This window comes from Phyllobates terribilis, unplaced genomic scaffold (assembly GCF_046119375.1).
Source record: "Phyllobates terribilis strain yellow unplaced genomic scaffold, ASM4611937v1 Scaffold_2__4_contigs__length_985480577, whole genome shotgun sequence".
Taxonomy (NCBI): Eukaryota; Metazoa; Chordata; class Amphibia; order Anura; family Dendrobatidae; genus Phyllobates; species Phyllobates terribilis.
Window position 1 is genome coordinate 564,529,991 of NW_027362762.1, and position 17,897 is coordinate 564,547,887.

Sequence of the window (17,897 nt, forward strand, 5' to 3'; positions counted from 1 at the left end):
CCCAATGAGTCCTTGTTATTTAGTCGTTTTCAGCCAATTTTCTGGATTTTTGAAAATTTTACTTTTTTGTGAAAATATCCACTAAATGAGGGAATAATATGTGTGAGGGTACACCAGGAGAGTTCTAAATGTGTGTGGGAAGAATATATATCCCACGGGGGTAAAATTGAAAAAAGTTGAAAAAAATTTTTTTTTGGACTTAGTCATTTTTCTGGCGTTTATCAGACTTTAAGATAGGGGAAATGTCAGTGAGCATTCCCATTTCAGTTCCAGAGCAATTCGCCCAATGAGTCTTTGATATTTAGTCGTTTTCAGCCAATTTTCTGGATTTTTGAAAATTTCACTTTTTTGTGAAAATATCCACTAAATGAGGGAATAATATGTGTGAGGGTACCCCAGGAGAGTTCCAAATGTGTGTGGGTAGAATATATATCCCACGGGGGTAAAATTGAAAAAAGTTGAAAAATTTTTTTTTTTGGATTTAGTCATTTTTCCGGCGTTTATCAGACTTTCAGATAGGGGAAATGTCAGTGAGCATTCCGATTTTAGTTCCAGACCGATTTGCCCAATGAGTCCTTGTTATTTAGTTGTTTTCAGCCAATTTTCTGGATTTTTGAAAATTTCACTTTTTTTGTGAAAATATCCACTAAATGAGGGAATAATATGTGTGAGTGTACCCCAGGAGAGTTCCAAATGTGTGTGGGTAAAATATATATCCCACGGGGGTAAAATTGAAAAAAGTTGAAAAAAATTTTTTTTTTGACTTAGTCATTTTTCTGGGGTTTATCAGACTTTAAGAAAGGGGAAATGTCAGTGAGCATTCCCATTTCAGTTCCAGAGCGATTCGCCCAATGAGTCCTTGATATTTAGTCGTTTTCAGCCAATTTTCTGGATTTTTGAAAATTTCACTTTTTTGTGAAAATATCCACTAAATGAGGGAATAATATGTGTGAGGGTACCCCAGGAGAGTTCCAAATGTGTGTGGGTAGAATATATATTCCACGGGGGTAAAATTGAAAAAAGTTGAAAAATTTTTTTTTTGGACTTAGTCATTTTTCTGGGGTTTATCAGACTTTAAGATAGGGGAAATGTCAGTGAGCATTCCCATTTCAGTTCCAGACCAATTCGCCCAATGAGTCCTTGTTATTTAGTTGTTTTCAGCCAATTTTCTGGATTTTTGAAAATTTCACTTTTTTGTGAAAATATCCACTAAATGAGGGAATAATATGTGTGAGTGTACCCCAGGAGAGTTCCAAATGTGTGTGTGTAGAATATATATTCCACGGGGGAAAAATTGAAAAAAGTTGAAAAAATTTTTTTTTTGGACTTAGTCATTTTTCCGGCGTTTATCAGACTTTCAGATAGGGGAAATGTCAGTGAGCGTTCCGATTTCAGTTCCAGAGCGATTCGCCCAATGAATCCTAGTTATTTAGTTGTTTTCAGCCAATTTTCTGGATTTTTGAAAATTTCACTTTTTTGTGAAAATATCCACTAAATGAGGGAATAATATGTGTGAGTGTACCCCAGGAGAGTTCCAAATGTGTGTGGGTAGAATATATATCCCACGGGGGTAAAATTGAAAAAAGTTGAAAAAATTTTTTTTTTGGACTTAGTCATTTTTCTGGCGTTTATCAGACGTTAAGATAGGGGAAATGTCAGTGAGCATTCCCATTTCAGTTCCAGTGCAATTCGCCCAATGAGTCTTTGATATTTAGTCGTTTTCAGCCAATTTTCTGGATTTTTGAAAATTTCACTTTTTTGTGAAAATATCCACTAAATGAGGGAATAATATGTGTGAGTGTACCCCAGGAGAGTTCCAAATGTGTGTGGGTAAAATATATATCCCACGGCGGTAAAATTGAAAAAAGTTGAAAAAAATTTTTTTTTGGACTTAGTCATTTTTCCGGCGTTTATCAGACTTTCAGATAGGGCAAATATCAGTGAGCATTCCGATTTCAGTTCCAGAGCGATTCGCCCAATGAGTCCTTGATATTTAGTCGTTTTCAGCCAATTTTCTGGATTTTTGAAAATTTCACTTTTTTGTGAAAATATCCACTAAATGAGGGAATAATATGTGTGAGGGTACCCCAGGAGAGTTCCAAATGTGTGTGGGTAGAATATATATTCCACGGGGGTAAAATTGAAAAAAGTTGAAAAAATTTTGTTTTTGGACTTAGTCATTTTTCCGGCGTTTATCAGACTTTCAGATAGGGGAAATGTCAGTGAGCTTTCCGATTTCAGTTCCAGAGCGATTCGCCCAATGAATCCTTGTTATTTAGTTGTTTTCAGCCAATTTTCTGGATTTTTGAAAATTTCACTATTTTGTGAAAATATCCACTAAATGAGGGAATAATATGTATGAGGGTACCCCAGGAGAGTTCCAAATGTGTGTGGGTAAAATTTATATCCCACGGCGGTAAAATTGAAAAAAGTTGAAAAAAATTTTTTTTTGGACTTAGTCATTTTTCCGGCGTTTATCAGACTTTCAGATAGGGCAAATGTCAGTGAGCGTTCCGATTTCAGTTTCAGAGCGATTCGCCCAATGAGTCCTTGATATTTAGTCGTTTTCAGCCAATTTTCTGGATTTTTGAAAATTTCACTTTTTTGTGAAAATATCCACTAAATGAGGGAATAATATGTGTGAGTGTACCCCAGGAGAGTTCCAAATGTGTGTGGGTAAAATATATATCCCACGGGGGTAAAATTGAAAAAAGTTGAAAAAAATTTTTTTTTGGACTTAGTCATTTTTCTGGGGTTTATCAGACTTTAAGAAAGGGGAAATGTCAGTGAGCATTCCCATTTCAGTTCCAGAGCGATTCGCCCAATGAGTCCTTGATATTTAGTCGTTTTCAGCCAATTTTCTGGATTTTTGAAAATTTCACTTTTTTGTGAAAATATCCACTAAATGAGGGAAGAATATGTGTGAGGGTACCCCAGGAGAGTTCTAAATGTGTGTGGGAAGAATATATATCCCACGGGGGTAAAATTGAAAAAAGTTGAAAAAAATTTTTTTTTGGACTTAGTCATTTTTCCGGCGTTTATCAGACTTTCAGATAGGGGAAATGTCAGTGAGCGTTCCGATTTTAGTTCCAGACCGATTCGCCCAATGAGTCCTTGTTATTTAGTTGTTTTCAGCCAATTTTCTGGATTTTTGAAAATTTCACTTTTTTGTGAAAATATCCACTAAATGAAGGAATAATATGTGTGAGGGTACCGAAGGAGAGTTCCAAATGTGTGTGGGTAGAATATATATCCCACGGGGGTAAAATTGAAAAAAGTTGAAAAAAATTTTTTTTTGGACTTAGTCATTTTTCCGGCGTTTATCAGACTTTCAGATAGGGCAAATGTCAGTGAGCGTTCCGATTTCAGTTCCAGAGCGATTCGCCCAATGAGTCCTTGATATTTAGTCGTTTTCAGCCAATTTTCTGGATTTTTGAAAATTTCACTTTTTTGTGAAAATATCCACTAAATGAGGGAATAATATGTGTGAGGGTACCCCAGGAGAGTTCCAAATGTGTGTGGGTAGAATATATATCCCACGGGGGTAAAATTGAAAAAAGTTGAAAAAAATTTTTTTTTGGACTTAGTCATTTTTCCAGCGTTTATCAGACTTTAAGATGGGGGAAATGTCAGTGAGCATTCCCATTTCAGTTCCAGAGCAATTCGCCCAATGAGTCTTTGCTATTTAGTCGTTTTCAGCCAATTTTCTGGATTTTTGAAAATTTCACTTTTTTGTGAAAATATCCACTAAATGAGGGAATAATATGTGTGAGGGTACTCCAGGAGAGTTCCAAATGTGTGTGGGTAGAATATATATCCCACGGGGGTAAAATTGAAAAAAGTTGAAAAAATTTTTTTTTTGGCCTTAGTCATTTTTCTGGCGTTTATCAGACTTTAAGATAGGGGAAATGTCAGTGAGCATTCCCATTTCAGTTCCAGAGCAATTCGCCCAATGAGTCTTTGATATTTAGTCGTTTTCAGCCAATTTTCTGGATTTTTGAAAATTTCACTTTTTTGTGAAAATATCCACTAAATGAGGGAATAATATGTGTGAGTGTACCCCAGGAGAGTTCCAAATGTGTGTGGGTAAAATATATATCCCACGGCGGTAAAATTGAAAAAAGTTGAAAAAAATTTTTTTTTGGACTTAGTCATTTTTCCGGCGTTTATCAGACTTTCAGATAGGGCAAATATCAGTGAGCATTCCGATTTCAGTTCCAGAGCGATTCGCCCAATGAGTCCTTGATATTTAGTCGTTTTCAGCCAATTTTCTGGATTTTTGAAAATTTCACTTTTTTGTGAAAATATCCACTAAGTGAGGGAATAATATGTGTGAGGGTACCGAAGGAGAGTTCCAAATGTGTGTGGGTAGAATATATATCCCACGGGGGTAAAATTGAAAAAAGTTGAAAAAATTTTTTTTTTGGACTTAGTCATTTTTCCGGCGTTTATCAGACTTTCAGATAGGGGAAATGTCAGTGAGCGTTCCGATTTCAGTTCCAGAGCGATACGCCCAATGAGTCCTTGTTATTTAGTCGTTTTCAGCCAATTTTCTGGATTTTTGAAAATTTTACTTTTTTGTGAAAATATCCACTAAATGAGGGAATAATATGTGTGAGGGTACACCAGGAGAGTTCTAAATGTGTGTGGGAAGAATATATATCCCACGGGGGTAAAATTGAAAAAAGTTGAAAAAAATTTTTTTTTGGACTTAGTCATTTTTCTGGCGTTTATCAGACTTTAAGATAGGGGAAATGTCAGTGAGCATTCCCATTTCAGTTCCAGAGCAATTCGCCCAATGAGTCTTTGATATTTAGTCGTTTTCAGCCAATTTTCTGGATTTTTGAAAATTTCACTTTTTTGTGAAAATATCCACTAAATGAGGGAATAATATGTGTGAGGGTACCCCAGGAGAGTTCCAAATGTGTGTGGGTAGAATATATATCCCACGGGGGTAAAATTGAAAAAAGTTGAAAAATTTTTTTTTTTGGATTTAGTCATTTTTCCGGCGTTTATCAGACTTTCAGATAGGGGAAATGTCAGTGAGCATTCCGATTTTAGTTCCAGACCGATTTGCCCAATGAGTCCTTGTTATTTAGTTGTTTTCAGCCAATTTTCTGGATTTTTGAAAATTTCACTTTTTTTGTGAAAATATCCACTAAATGAGGGAATAATATGTGTGAGTGTACCCCAGGAGAGTTCCAAATGTGTGTGGGTAAAATATATATCCCACGGGGGTAAAATTGAAAAAAGTTGAAAAAAATTTTTTTTTTGACTTAGTCATTTTTCTGGGGTTTATCAGACTTTAAGAAAGGGGAAATGTCAGTGAGCATTCCCATTTCAGTTCCAGAGCGATTCGCCCAATGAGTCCTTGATATTTAGTCGTTTTCAGCCAATTTTCTGGATTTTTGAAAATTTCACTTTTTTGTGAAAATATCCACTAAATGAGGGAATAATATGTGTGAGGGTACCCCAGGAGAGTTCCAAATGTGTGTGGGTAGAATATATATTCCACGGGGGTAAAATTGAAAAAAGTTGAAAAATTTTTTTTTTGGACTTAGTCATTTTTCTGGGGTTTATCAGACTTTAAGATAGGGGAAATGTCAGTGAGCATTCCCATTTCAGTTCCAGACCAATTCGCCCAATGAGTCCTTGTTATTTAGTTGTTTTCAGCCAATTTTCTGGATTTTTGAAAATTTCACTTTTTTGTGAAAATATCCACTAAATGAGGGAATAATATGTGTGAGTGTACCCCAGGAGAGTTCCAAATGTGTGTGTGTAGAATATATATTCCACGGGGGAAAAATTGAAAAAAGTTGAAAAAATTTTTTTTTTGGACTTAGTCATTTTTCCGGCGTTTATCAGACTTTCAGATAGGGGAAATGTCAGTGAGCGTTCCGATTTCAGTTCCAGAGCGATTCGCCCAATGAATCCTAGTTATTTAGTTGTTTTCAGCCAATTTTCTGGATTTTTGAAAATTTCACTTTTTTGTGAAAATATCCACTAAATGAGGGAATAATATGTGTGAGTGTACCCCAGGAGAGTTCCAAATGTGTGTGGGTAGAATATATATCCCACGGGGGTAAAATTGAAAAAAGTTGAAAAAAATTTTTTTTTGGACTTAGTCATTTTTCTGGCGTTTATCAGACGTTAAGATAGGGGAAATGTCAGTGAGCATTCCCATTTCAGTTCCAGTGCAATTCGCCCAATGAGTCTTTGATATTTAGTCGTTTTCAGCCAATTTTCTGGATTTTTGAAAATTTCACTTTTTTGTGAAAATATCCACTAAATGAGGGAATAATATGTGTGAGTGTACCCCAGGAGAGTTCCAAATGTGTGTGGGTAAAATATATATCCCACGGCGGTAAAATTGAAAAAAGTTGAAAAAAATTTTTTTTTGGACTTAGTCATTTTTCCGGCGTTTATCAGACTTTCAGATAGGGCAAATATCAGTGAGCATTCCGATTTCAGTTCCAGAGCGATTCGCCCAATGAGTCCTTGATATTTAGTCGTTTTCAGCCAATTTTCTGGATTTTTGAAAATTTCACTTTTTTGTGAAAATATCCACTAAATGAGGGAATAATATGTGTGAGGGTACCCCAGGAGAGTTCTAAATGTGTGTGGGAAGAATATATATCCCACGGGGGTAAAATTGAAAACAGTTGAAAAAAATTTTTTTTTGGACTTAGTCATTTTTCCGGCGTTTATCAGACTTTCAGATAGGGCAAATGTCAGTGAGCGTTCCGATTTCAGTTCCAGAGTGATTCGCCCGATGAGTCCTTGATATTTAGTCGTTTTCAGCCAATTTTCTGGATTTTTGAAAACTTCACTTTTTTGTGAAAATATCCACTAAATGAGGGAATAATATGTGTGAGGGTACCCCAGGAGAGTTCCAAATGTGTGTGGGTAGAATATATATTCCACGGGGGTAAAATTGAAAAAAGTTGAACAAATTTTGTTTTTGGACTTAGTCATTTTTCCGGCGTTTATCAGACTTTCAGATAGGGGAAATGTCAGTGAGCGTTCCGATTTCAGTTCCAGAGCGATTCGCCCAATGAATCCTTGTTATTTAGTTGTTTTCAGCCAATTTTCTGGATTTTTGAAAATTTCACTTTTTTGTGAAAATATCCACTAAATGAGGGAATAATATGTGTGAGTGTACCCCAGGAGAGTTCCAAATGTGTGTGGGTAAAATATATATCCCACGGCGGTAAAATTGAAAAAAGTTGAAAAAAATTTTTTTTTGGACTTACTCATTTTTCCAGCGTTTATCAGACTTTCAGATAGGGCAAATATTAGTGAGCATTCCGATTTCAGTTCCAGAGCGATTCGCCCAATGAGTCCTTGATATTTAGTCGTTTTCAGCCAATTTTCTGGATTCTTAAAAATTTCACTTTTTTGTGAAAATATCCACTAAATGAGGGAATAATATGTGTGAGGGTACCCCAGGAGAGTTCCAAATGTGTGTGGGTAGAATATATATCCCACGGGGGTAAAATTGAAAAAAGTTGAAAAAATTTTTTTTTGGACTTAGTCATTTTTCTGGGGTTTATCAGACTTTAAGATAGGGGAAATGTCAGTGAGCATTCCCATTTCAGTTCCAGAGCGATTCGCCCAATGAGTCCTTGATATTTAGTTGTTTTCAGCCAATTTTCTGGATTTTTGAAAATTTCAATTTTTTTGCGAAAATATCCACTAAATGAGGGAATAATATGTGTGAGGGTACCCCAGGAGAGTTCTAAATGTGTGTGGGAAGAATATATATCCCACGGGGGTAAAATTGAAAAAAGTTGAAAAAAATTTTTTTTTTGGACTTACTCATTTTTCCGGCGTTTATCAGACTTTCAGATAGGGCAAATGTCAGTGAGCGTTCCGATTTCAGTTCCAGAGCGATTCGCCCGATGAGTCCTTGATATTTAGTCGTTTTCAGCCAATTTTCTGGATTTTTGAAAATTTCACTTTTTTGTGAAAATATCCACTAAATGAGGGAATAATATGTGTGAGGGTACCCCAGGAGAGTTCCAAATGTGTGTGGGTAGAATATATATTCCACGGGGGTAAAATTGAAAAAAGTTGAAAAAATTTTGTTTTTGGACTTAGTCCGGCGTTTATCAGACTTTCAGATAGGGGAAATGTCAGTGAGCGTTCCGATTTCAGTTCCAGAGCGATTCGCCCAATGAATCCTTGTTATTTAGTTGTTTTCAGCCAATTTTCTGGATTTTTGAAAATTTCACTATTTTGTGAAAATATCCACTAAATGAGGGAATAATATGTATGAGGGTACCCCAGGAGAGTTCCAAATGTGTGTGGGTAAAATTTATATCCCACGGCGGTAAAATTGAAAAAAGTTGAAAAAAATTTTTTTTTGGACTTAGTCATTTTTCCGGCATTTATCAGACTTTCAGATAGGGCAAATGTCAGTGAGCGTTCCGATTTCAGTTTCAGAGCGATTCGCCCAATGAGTCCTTGATATTTAGTCGTTTTCAGCCAATTTTCTGGATTTTTGAAAATTTCACTTTTTTGTGAAAATATCCACTAAATGAGGGAATAATATGTGTGAGTGTACCCCAGGAGAGTTCCAAATGTGTGTGGGTAAAATATATATCCCACGGCGGTAAAATTGAAAAAAGTTGAAAAAAATTTTTTTTTGGACTTAGTCATTTTTCCGGCGTTTATCAGACTTTCAGATAGGGCAAATATCAGTGAGCATTCCGATTTCAGTTCCAGAGCGATTCGCCCCATGAGTCCTTGATATTTAGTCGTTTTCAGCCAATTTTCTGGATTTTTGAAAATTTCACTTTTTTGTGAAAATATCCACTAAATGAGGGAATAATATGTGTGAGGGTACCCCAGGAGAGTTCTAAATGTGTGTGGGAAGAATATATATCCCACGGGGGTAAAATTGAAAACAGTTGAAAAAAATTTTTTTTTGGACTTAGTCATTTTTCCGGCGTTTATCAGACTTTCAGATAGGGCAAATGTCAGTGAGCGTTCCGATTTCAGTTCCAGAGTGATTCGCCCGATGAGTCCTTGATATTTAGTCGTTTTCAGCCAATTTTCTGGATTTTTGAAAACTTCACTTTTTTGTGAAAATATCCACTAAATGAGGGAATAATATGTGTGAGGGTACCCCAGGAGAGTTCCAAATGTGTGTGGGTAGAATATATATTCCATGGGGGTAAAATTGAAAAAAGTTGAACAAATTTTGTTTTTGGACTTAGTCATTTTTCCGGCGTTTATCAGACTTTCAGATAGGGGAAATGTCAGTGAGCGTTCCGATTTCAGTTCCAGAGCGATTCGCCCAATGAATCCTTGTTATTTAGTTGTTTTCAGCCAATTTTCTGGATTTTTGAAAATTTCACTTTTTTGTGAAAATATCCACTAAATGAGGGAATAATATGTGTGAGTGTACCCCAGGAGAGTTCCAAATGTGTGTGGGTAAAATATATATCCCACGGCGGTAAAATTGAAAAAAGTTGAAAAAATTTTTTTTTGGACTTACTCATTTTTCCGGCGTTTATCAGACTTTCAGATAGGGCAAATATTAGTGAGCATTCCGATTTCAGTTCCAGAGCGATTCGCCCAATGAGTCCTTGATATTTAGTCGTTTTCAGCCAATTTTCTGGATTCTTAAAAATTTCACTTTTTTGTGAAAATATCCACTAAATGAGGGAATAATATGTGTGAGGGTACCCCAGGAGAGTTCCAAATGTGTGTGGGTAGAATATATATCCCACGGGGGTAAAATTGAAAAAAGTTGAAAAAATTTTTTTTTGGACTTAGTCATTTTTCTGGGGTTTATCAGACTTTAAGATAGGGGAAATGTCAGTGAGCATTCCCATTTCAGTTCCAGAGCGATTCGCCCAATGAGTCCTTGATATTTAGTTGTTTTCAGCCAATTTTCTGGATTTTTGAAAATTTCAATTTTTTTGCGAAAATATCCACTAAATGAGGGAATAATATGTGTGAGGGTACCCCAGGAGAGTTCTAAATGTGTGTGGGAAGAATATATATCCCACGGGGGTAAAATTGAAAAAAGTTGAAAAAAATTTTTTTTTTGGACTTAGTCATTTTTCCGGCGTTTATCAGACTTTCAGATAGGGCAAATGTCAGTGAGCGTTCCGATTTCAGTTCCAGAGCGATTCGCCCGATGAGTCCTTGATATTTAGTCGTTTTCAGCCAATTTTCTGGATTTTTGAAAATTTCACTTTTTTGTGAAAATATCCACTAAATGAGGGAATAATATGTGTGAGGGTACCCCAGGAGAGTTCCAAATGTGTGTGGGTAGAATATATATTCCACGGGGGTAAAATTGAAAAAAGTTGAAAAAATTTTGTTTTTGGACTTAGTCATTTTTCCGGCGTTTATCAGACTTTCAGATAGGGGAAATGTCAGTGAGCGTTCCGATTTCAGTTCCAGAGCGATTCGCCCAATGAATCCTTGTTATTTAGTTGTTTTCAGCCAATTTTCTGGATTTTTGAAAATTTCACTATTTTGTGAAAATATCCACTAAATGAGGGAATAATATGTATGAGGGTACCCCAGGAGAGTTCCAAATGTGTGTGGGTAAAATTTATATCCCACGGCGGTAAAATTGAAAAAAGTTGAAAAAATTTTTTTTTTGGACTTAGTCATTTTTCCGGCGTTTATCAGACTTTCAGATAGGGCAAATGTCAGTGAGCGTTCCGATTTCAGTTCCAGAGCGATTCGCCCAATGAGTCCTTGATATTTAGTCGTTTTCAGCCAATTTTCTGGATTTTTGAAAATTTCACTTTTTTGTGAAAATATCCACTAAATGAGGGAATAATATGTGTGAGGGTACCCCAGGAGAGTTCCAAATGTGTGTGGGTAGAATATATATCCCACGGGGGTAAAATTGAAAAAAGTTGAAAAAAATTTTTTTTTGGACTTAGTCATTTTTCTGGCGTTTATCAGACTTTAAGATAGGGGAAATGTCAGTGAGCATTCCCATTTCAGTTCCAGAGCAATTCGCCCAATGAGTCTTTGATATTTAGTCGTTTTCAGCCAATTTTCTGGATTTTTGAAAATTTCACTTTTTTGTGAAAATATCCACTAAATGAGGGAATAATATGTGTGAGGGTACCCCAGGAGAGTTCTAAATGTGTGTGGGAAGAATATATATCCCACGGGGGTAAAATTGAAAACAGTTGAAAAAAATTTTTTTTTGGACTTAGTCATTTTTCCGGCGTTTATCAGACTTTCAGATAGGGCAAATGTCAGTGAGCGTTCCGATTTCAGTTCCAGAGCGATTCGCCCAATGAATCCTTGTTATTTAGTTGTTTTCAGCCAATTTTCTGGATTTTTGAAAATTTCACTTTTTTGTGAAAATATCCACTAAATGAGGGAATAATATGTGTGAGTGTACCCCAGGAGAGTTCCAAATGTGTGTGGGTAAAATATATATCCCACGGCGGTAAAATTGAAAAAAGTTGAAAAAAATTTTTTTTTGGACTTACTCATTTTTCCGGCGTTTATCAGACTTTCAGATAGGGCAAATATTAGTGAGCATTCCGATTTCAGTTCCAGAGCGATTCGCCCAATGAGTCCTTGATATTTAGTCGTTTTCAGCCAATTTTCTGGATTCTTAAAAATTTCACTTTTTTGTGAAAATATCCACTAAATGAGGGAATAATATGTGTGAGGGTACCCCAGGAGAGTTCCAAATGTGTGTGGGTAGAATATATATCCCACGGGGGTAAAATTGAAAAAAGTTGAAAAAATTTTTTTTTGGACTTAGTCATTTTTCTGGGGTTTATCAGACTTTAAGATAGGGGAAATGTCAGTGAGCATTCCCATTTCAGTTCCAGAGCGATTCGCCCAATGAGTCCTTGATATTTAGTTGTTTTCAGCCAATTTTCTGGATTTTTGAAAATTTCAATTTTTTTGCGAAAATATCCACTAAATGAGGGAATAATATGTGTGAGGGTACCCCAGGAGAGTTCTAAATGTGTGTGGGAAGAATATATATCCCACGGGGGTAAAATTGAAAAAAGTTGAAAAAAATTTTTTTTTTGGACTTAGTCATTTTTCCGGCGTTTATCAGACTTTCAGATAGGGCAAATGTCAGTGAGCGTTCCGATTTCAGTTCCAGAGCGATTAGCCCGATGAGTCCTTGATATTTAGTCGTTTTCAGCCAATTTTCTGGATTTTTGAAAATTTCACTTTTTTGTGAAAATATCCACTAAATGAGGGAATAATATGTGTGAGGGTACCCCAGGAGAGTTCCAAATGTGTGTGGGTAGAATATATATTCCACGGGGGTAAAATTGAAAAAAGTTGAAAAAATTTTGTTTTTGGACTTAGTCATTTTTCCGGCGTTTATCAGACTTTCAGATAGGGGAAATGTCAGTGAGCGTTCCGATTTCAGTTCCAGAGCGATTCGCCCAATGAATCCTTGTTATTTAGTTGTTTTCAGCCAATTTTCTGGATTTTTGAAAATTTCACTATTTTGTGAAAATATCCACTAAATGAGGGAATAATATGTATGAGGGTACCCCAGGAGAGTTCCAAATGTGTGTGGGTAAAATTTATATCCCACGGCGGTAAAATTGAAAAAAGTTGAAAAAATTTTTTTTTTGGACTTAGTCATTTTTCCGGCGTTTATCAGACTTTCAGATAGGGCAAATGTCAGTGAGCGTTCCGATTTCAGTTCCAGAGCGATTCGCCCAATGAGTCCTTGATATTTAGTCGTTTTCAGCCAATTTTCTGGATTTTTGAAAATTTCACTTTTTTGTGAAAATATCCACTAAATGAGGGAATAATATGTGTGAGGGTACCCCAGGAGAGTTCCAAATGTGTGTGGGTAGAATATATATCCCACGGGGGTAAAATTGAAAAAAGTTGAAAAAATTTTTTTTTTGGACTTAGTCATTTTTCTGGCGTTTATCAGACTTTAAGATAGGGGAAATGTCAGTGAGCATTCCCATTTCAGTTCCAGAGCAATTCGCCCAATGAGTCTTTGATATTTAGTCGTTTTCAGCCAATTTTCTGGATTTTTGAAAATTTCACTTTTTTGTGAAAATATCCACTAAATGAGGGAATAATATGTGTGAGGGTACCCCAGGAGAGTTCCAAATGTGTGTGGGTAGAATATATATCCCACGGGGGTAAAATTGAAAAAAGTTGAAAAAATTTTTTTTTTTGGACTTAGTCATTTTTCCGGCGTTTTTCAGACTTTCAGATAGGGGAAATGTCAGTGAGCGTTCCGATTTCAGTTCCAGAGCGATTCGCCCAATGAGTCCTTGATATTTAGTCGTTTTCAGCCAATTTTCTGGATTTTTGAAAATTTCACTTTTTTGTGAAAATATCCACTAAATGAGGGAATAATATGTGTGAGGGTACTCCAGGAGAGTTCCAAATGTGTGTGGGTAGAATATATATCCCACGGGGGTAAAATTGAAAAAAGTTGAAAAAATTTTTTTTTGGACTTAGTCATTTTTCTGGCGTTTATCAGACTTTAAGATAGGGGAAATGTCAGTGAGCAGTCCCATTTCAGTTCCAGAGCAATTCACCCAATGAGTCTTTGATATTTAGTCGTTTTCAGCCAATTTTCTGGATTTTTGAAAATTTCACTTTTTTGTGAAAATATCCACTAAATGAGGGAATAATATGTGTGAGTGTACCCCAGGAGAGTTCCAAATGTGTGTGGGTAAAATATATATCCCACGGCGGTAAAATTGAAAAAAGTTGAAAAAAATTTTTTTTTGGACTTAGTCATTTTTCCGGCGTTTATCAGACTTTCAGATAGGGCAAATATCAGTGAGCATTCCGATTTCAGTTCCAGAGCGATTCGCCCAATGAGTCCTTGATATTTAGTCGTTTTCAGCCAATTTTCTGGATTTTTGAAAATTTCACTTTTTTGTGAAAATATCCACTAAATGAGGTAATAATATGTGTGAGGGTACCGAAGGAGAGTTCCAAATGTGTGTGGGTAGAATATATATCCCACGGGGGTAAAATTGAAAAAAGTTGAAAAAATTTTTTTTTTGGACTTAGTCATTTTTCCGGCGTTTATCAGACTTTCAGATAGGGGAAATGTCAGTGAGCATTCCCATTTCAGTTCCAGAGCAATTCGCCCAATGAGTCTTTGATATTTAGTCGTTTTCAGCCAATTTTCTGGATTTTTGAAAATTTCACTTTTTTGTGAAAATATCCACTAAATGAGGGAATAATATGTGTGAGGGTACCCCAGGAGAGTTCCAAATGTGTGTGGGTAGAATATATATCCCACGGGGGTAAAATTGAAAAAAGTTGAAAAAAATTTTTTTTTGGACTTAGTCATTTTTCCAGCGTTTATCAGACTTTAAGATGGGGGAAATGTCAGTGAGCATTCCCATTTCAGTTCCAGAGCAATTCGCCCAATGAGTTTTTGCTATTTAGTCGTTTTCAGCCAATTTTCTGGATTTTTGAAAATTTCACTTTTTTGTGAAAATATCCACTAAATGAGGGAATAATATGTGTGAGGGTACTCCAGGAGAGTTCCAAATGTGTGTGGGTAGAATATATATCCCACGGGGGTAAAATTGAAAAAAGTTGAAAAAAATTTTTTTTGGACTTAGTCATTTTTCTGGCGTTTATCAGACTTTAAGATAGGGGAAATGTCAGTGAGCAGTCCCATTTCAGTTCCAGAGCAATTCACCCAATGAGTCTTTGATATTTAGTCGTTTTCAGCCAATTTTCTGGATTTTTGAAAATTTCACTTTTTTGTGAAAATATCCACTAAATGAGGGAATAATATGTGTGAGTGTACCCCAGGAGAGTTCCAAATGTGTGTGGGTAAAATATATATCCCACGGCGGTAAAATTGAAAAAAGTTGAAAAAAATTTTTTTTTGGACTTAGTCATTTTTCCGGCGTTTATCAGACTTTCAGATAGGGCAAATATCAGTGAGCATTCCGATTTCAGTTCCAGAGCGATTCGCCCAATGAGTCCTTGATATTTAGTCGTTTTCAGCCAATTTTCTGGATTTTTGAAAATTTCACTTTTTTGTGAAAATATCCACTAAATGAGGGAATAATATGTGTGAGGGTACCCCAGGAGAGTTCTAAATGTGTGTGGGAAGAATATATATCCCACGGGGGTAAAATTGAAAAAAGTTGAAAAAAATTTTTTTTTGGACTTAGTCATTTTTCCGGCGTTTATCAGACTTTCAGATAAGGGAAATGTCAGTGAGCGTTCCGATTTTAGTTCCAGACCGATTCGCCCAATGAGTCCTTGTTATTTAGTTGTTTTCAGCCAATTTTCTGGATTTTTGAAAATTTCACTTTTTTGTGAAAATATCCACTAAATGAAGGAATAATATGTGTGAGGGTACCGAAGGAGAGTTCCAAATGTGCGTGGGTAGAATATATATCCCACGGGGGTAAAATTGAAAAAAGTTGAAAAAAAATTTTTTTTGGACTTAGTCATTTTTCTGGGGTTTATCAGACTTTAAGATAGGGGAAATGTCAGTGAGCATTCTGAATTCAGTTCCAGAGCGATTCGCCCAATGAGTCTTTGATATTTAGTCGTTTTCAGCCAATTTTCTGGATTTTTGAAAATTTCACTTTTTTGTGAAAATATCCACTAAATGAGGGAATAATATGTGTGAGGGTACCCCAGGAGAGTTCTAAATGTGTGTGGGAAGAATATATATCCCACGGGGGTAAAATTGAAAACAGTTGAAAAAAATTTTTTTTTGGACTTAGTCATTTTTCCGGCGTTTATCAGACTTTCAGATAGGTCAAATGTCAGTGAGCGTTCCGATTTCAGTTCCAGAGTGATTCGCCCGATGAGTCCTTGATATTTAGTCGTTTTCAGCCAATTTTCTGGATTTTTGAAAACTTCACTTTTTTGTGAAAATATCCACTAAATGAGGGAATAATATGTGTGAGGGTACCCCAGGAGAGTTCCAAATGTGTGTGGGTAGAATATATATTCCACGGGGGTAAAATTGAAAAAAGTTGAAAAAATTTTGTTTTTGGACTTAGTCATTTTTCCGGCGTTTATCAGACTTTCAGTTAGGGGAAATGTCAGTGAGCGTTCCGATTTCAGTTCCAGAGCGATTCGCCCAATGAATCCTTGTTATTTAGTTGTTTTCAGCCAATTTTCTGGATTTTTGAAAATTTCACTTTTTTGTGAAAATATCCACTAAATGAGGGAATAATATGTGTGAGTGTACCCCAGGAGAGTTCCAAATGTGTGTGGGTAAAATATATATCCCACGGCGGTAAAATTGAAAAAAGTTGAAAAAAATTTTTTTTTGGACTTAGTCATTTTTCCGGCGTTTATCAGACTTTCAGATAGGGCAAATGTCAGTGAGCGTTCCGATTTCAGTTCCAGAGTGATTCGCCCGATGAGTCCTTGATATTTAGTCGTTTTCAGCCAATTTTCTGGATTTTTGAAAATTTCACTTTTTTGTGAAAATATCCACTAAATGAGGGAATAATATGTGTGAGGGTACCCCAGGAGAGTTCCAAATGTGTGTGGGTAGAATATATATTCCACGGGGGTAAAATTGAAAAAAGTTGAAAAAATTTTTTTTTGGACTTAGTCATTTTTCTGGGGTTTATCAGACTTTAAGATAGGGGAAATGTCAGTGAGCATTCCCATTTCAGTTCCAGACCGATTCGCCCAATGAGTCCTTGTTATTTAGTAGTTTTCAGCCAATTTTCTGGATTTTTGAAAATTTCACTTTTTTGTGAAAATATCCACTAAATGAGGGAATAATATGTGTGAGGGTACCCCAGGAGAGTTCCAAATGTGTGTGGGTAGAATATATATCCCACGGGGGTAAAATTGAAAAAAGTTGAAAAAATTTTTTTTTTGGACTTAGTCATTTTTCTGGCGTATATCAGACGTTAAGATAGGGGAAATGTCAGTGAGCATTCCCATTTCAGTTCCAGAGCAATTCGCCCAATGAGTCTTTGATATTTAGTCGTTTTCAGCCAATTTTCTAGATTTTTGAAAATTTCACTTTTTTGTGAAAATATCCACTAAATGAGGGAATAATATGTGTGAGGGAACCCCAGGAGAGTTCCAAATGTGTGTGGGTAGAATATATATCCCACGGGGGTAAAATTGAAAAAAGTTGAAAAAATTTTTCTTTTGCACTTAGTCATTTTTCCGGCGTTTATCAGACTTTCAGATAGAGGAAATGTCAGTGAGCGTTCCGATTTCAGTTCCAGAGCGATTCGCCCAATGAGTCCTTGTTATTTAGTTGTTTTCAGCCAATTTTCTGGATTTTTGAAAATTTCACTTTTTTGTGAAAATATCCACTAAATGAGGGAATAATATGTGTGAGTGTACCCCAGGAGAGTTCCAAATGTGTGTGGGTAGAATATATATCCCACGGGGGTAAAATTGAAAAAAGTTGAAAAAATTTTTTTTTTGGACTTAGTCATTTTTCCGGCGTTTATCAGACTTTCAGATAGGGGAAATGTCAGTGAGCATTCCCATTTCAGTTCCAGAGCGATTCGCCCAATGAGTCCTTGATATTTAGTTGTTTTCAGCCAATTTTCTGGATTTTTGAAAAATTCAATTTTTTTGTGAAAATATCCACTAAATGAAGGAATAATATGTGTGAGGGTACCCCAGGAGAGTTCTAAATGTGTGTGGGAAGAATATATATCCCACGGGGGTAAAATTGAAAAAAGTTGAAAAAAATTTTTTTTTGGACTTAGTCATTTTTCTGGGGTTTATCAGACTTTCAGATAGGGGAAATGTCAGTGAGCATTCCCATTTCAGTTCCAGAGCGATTCGCCCAATGAGTCCTTGATATTTAGTCGTTTTCAGCCAATTTTCTGGATTTTTGAAAATTTCACTTTTTTGTGAAAATATCCACTAAATGAGGGAATAATATGTGTGAGGGTACCCCAGGAGAGTTCTAAATGTGTGTG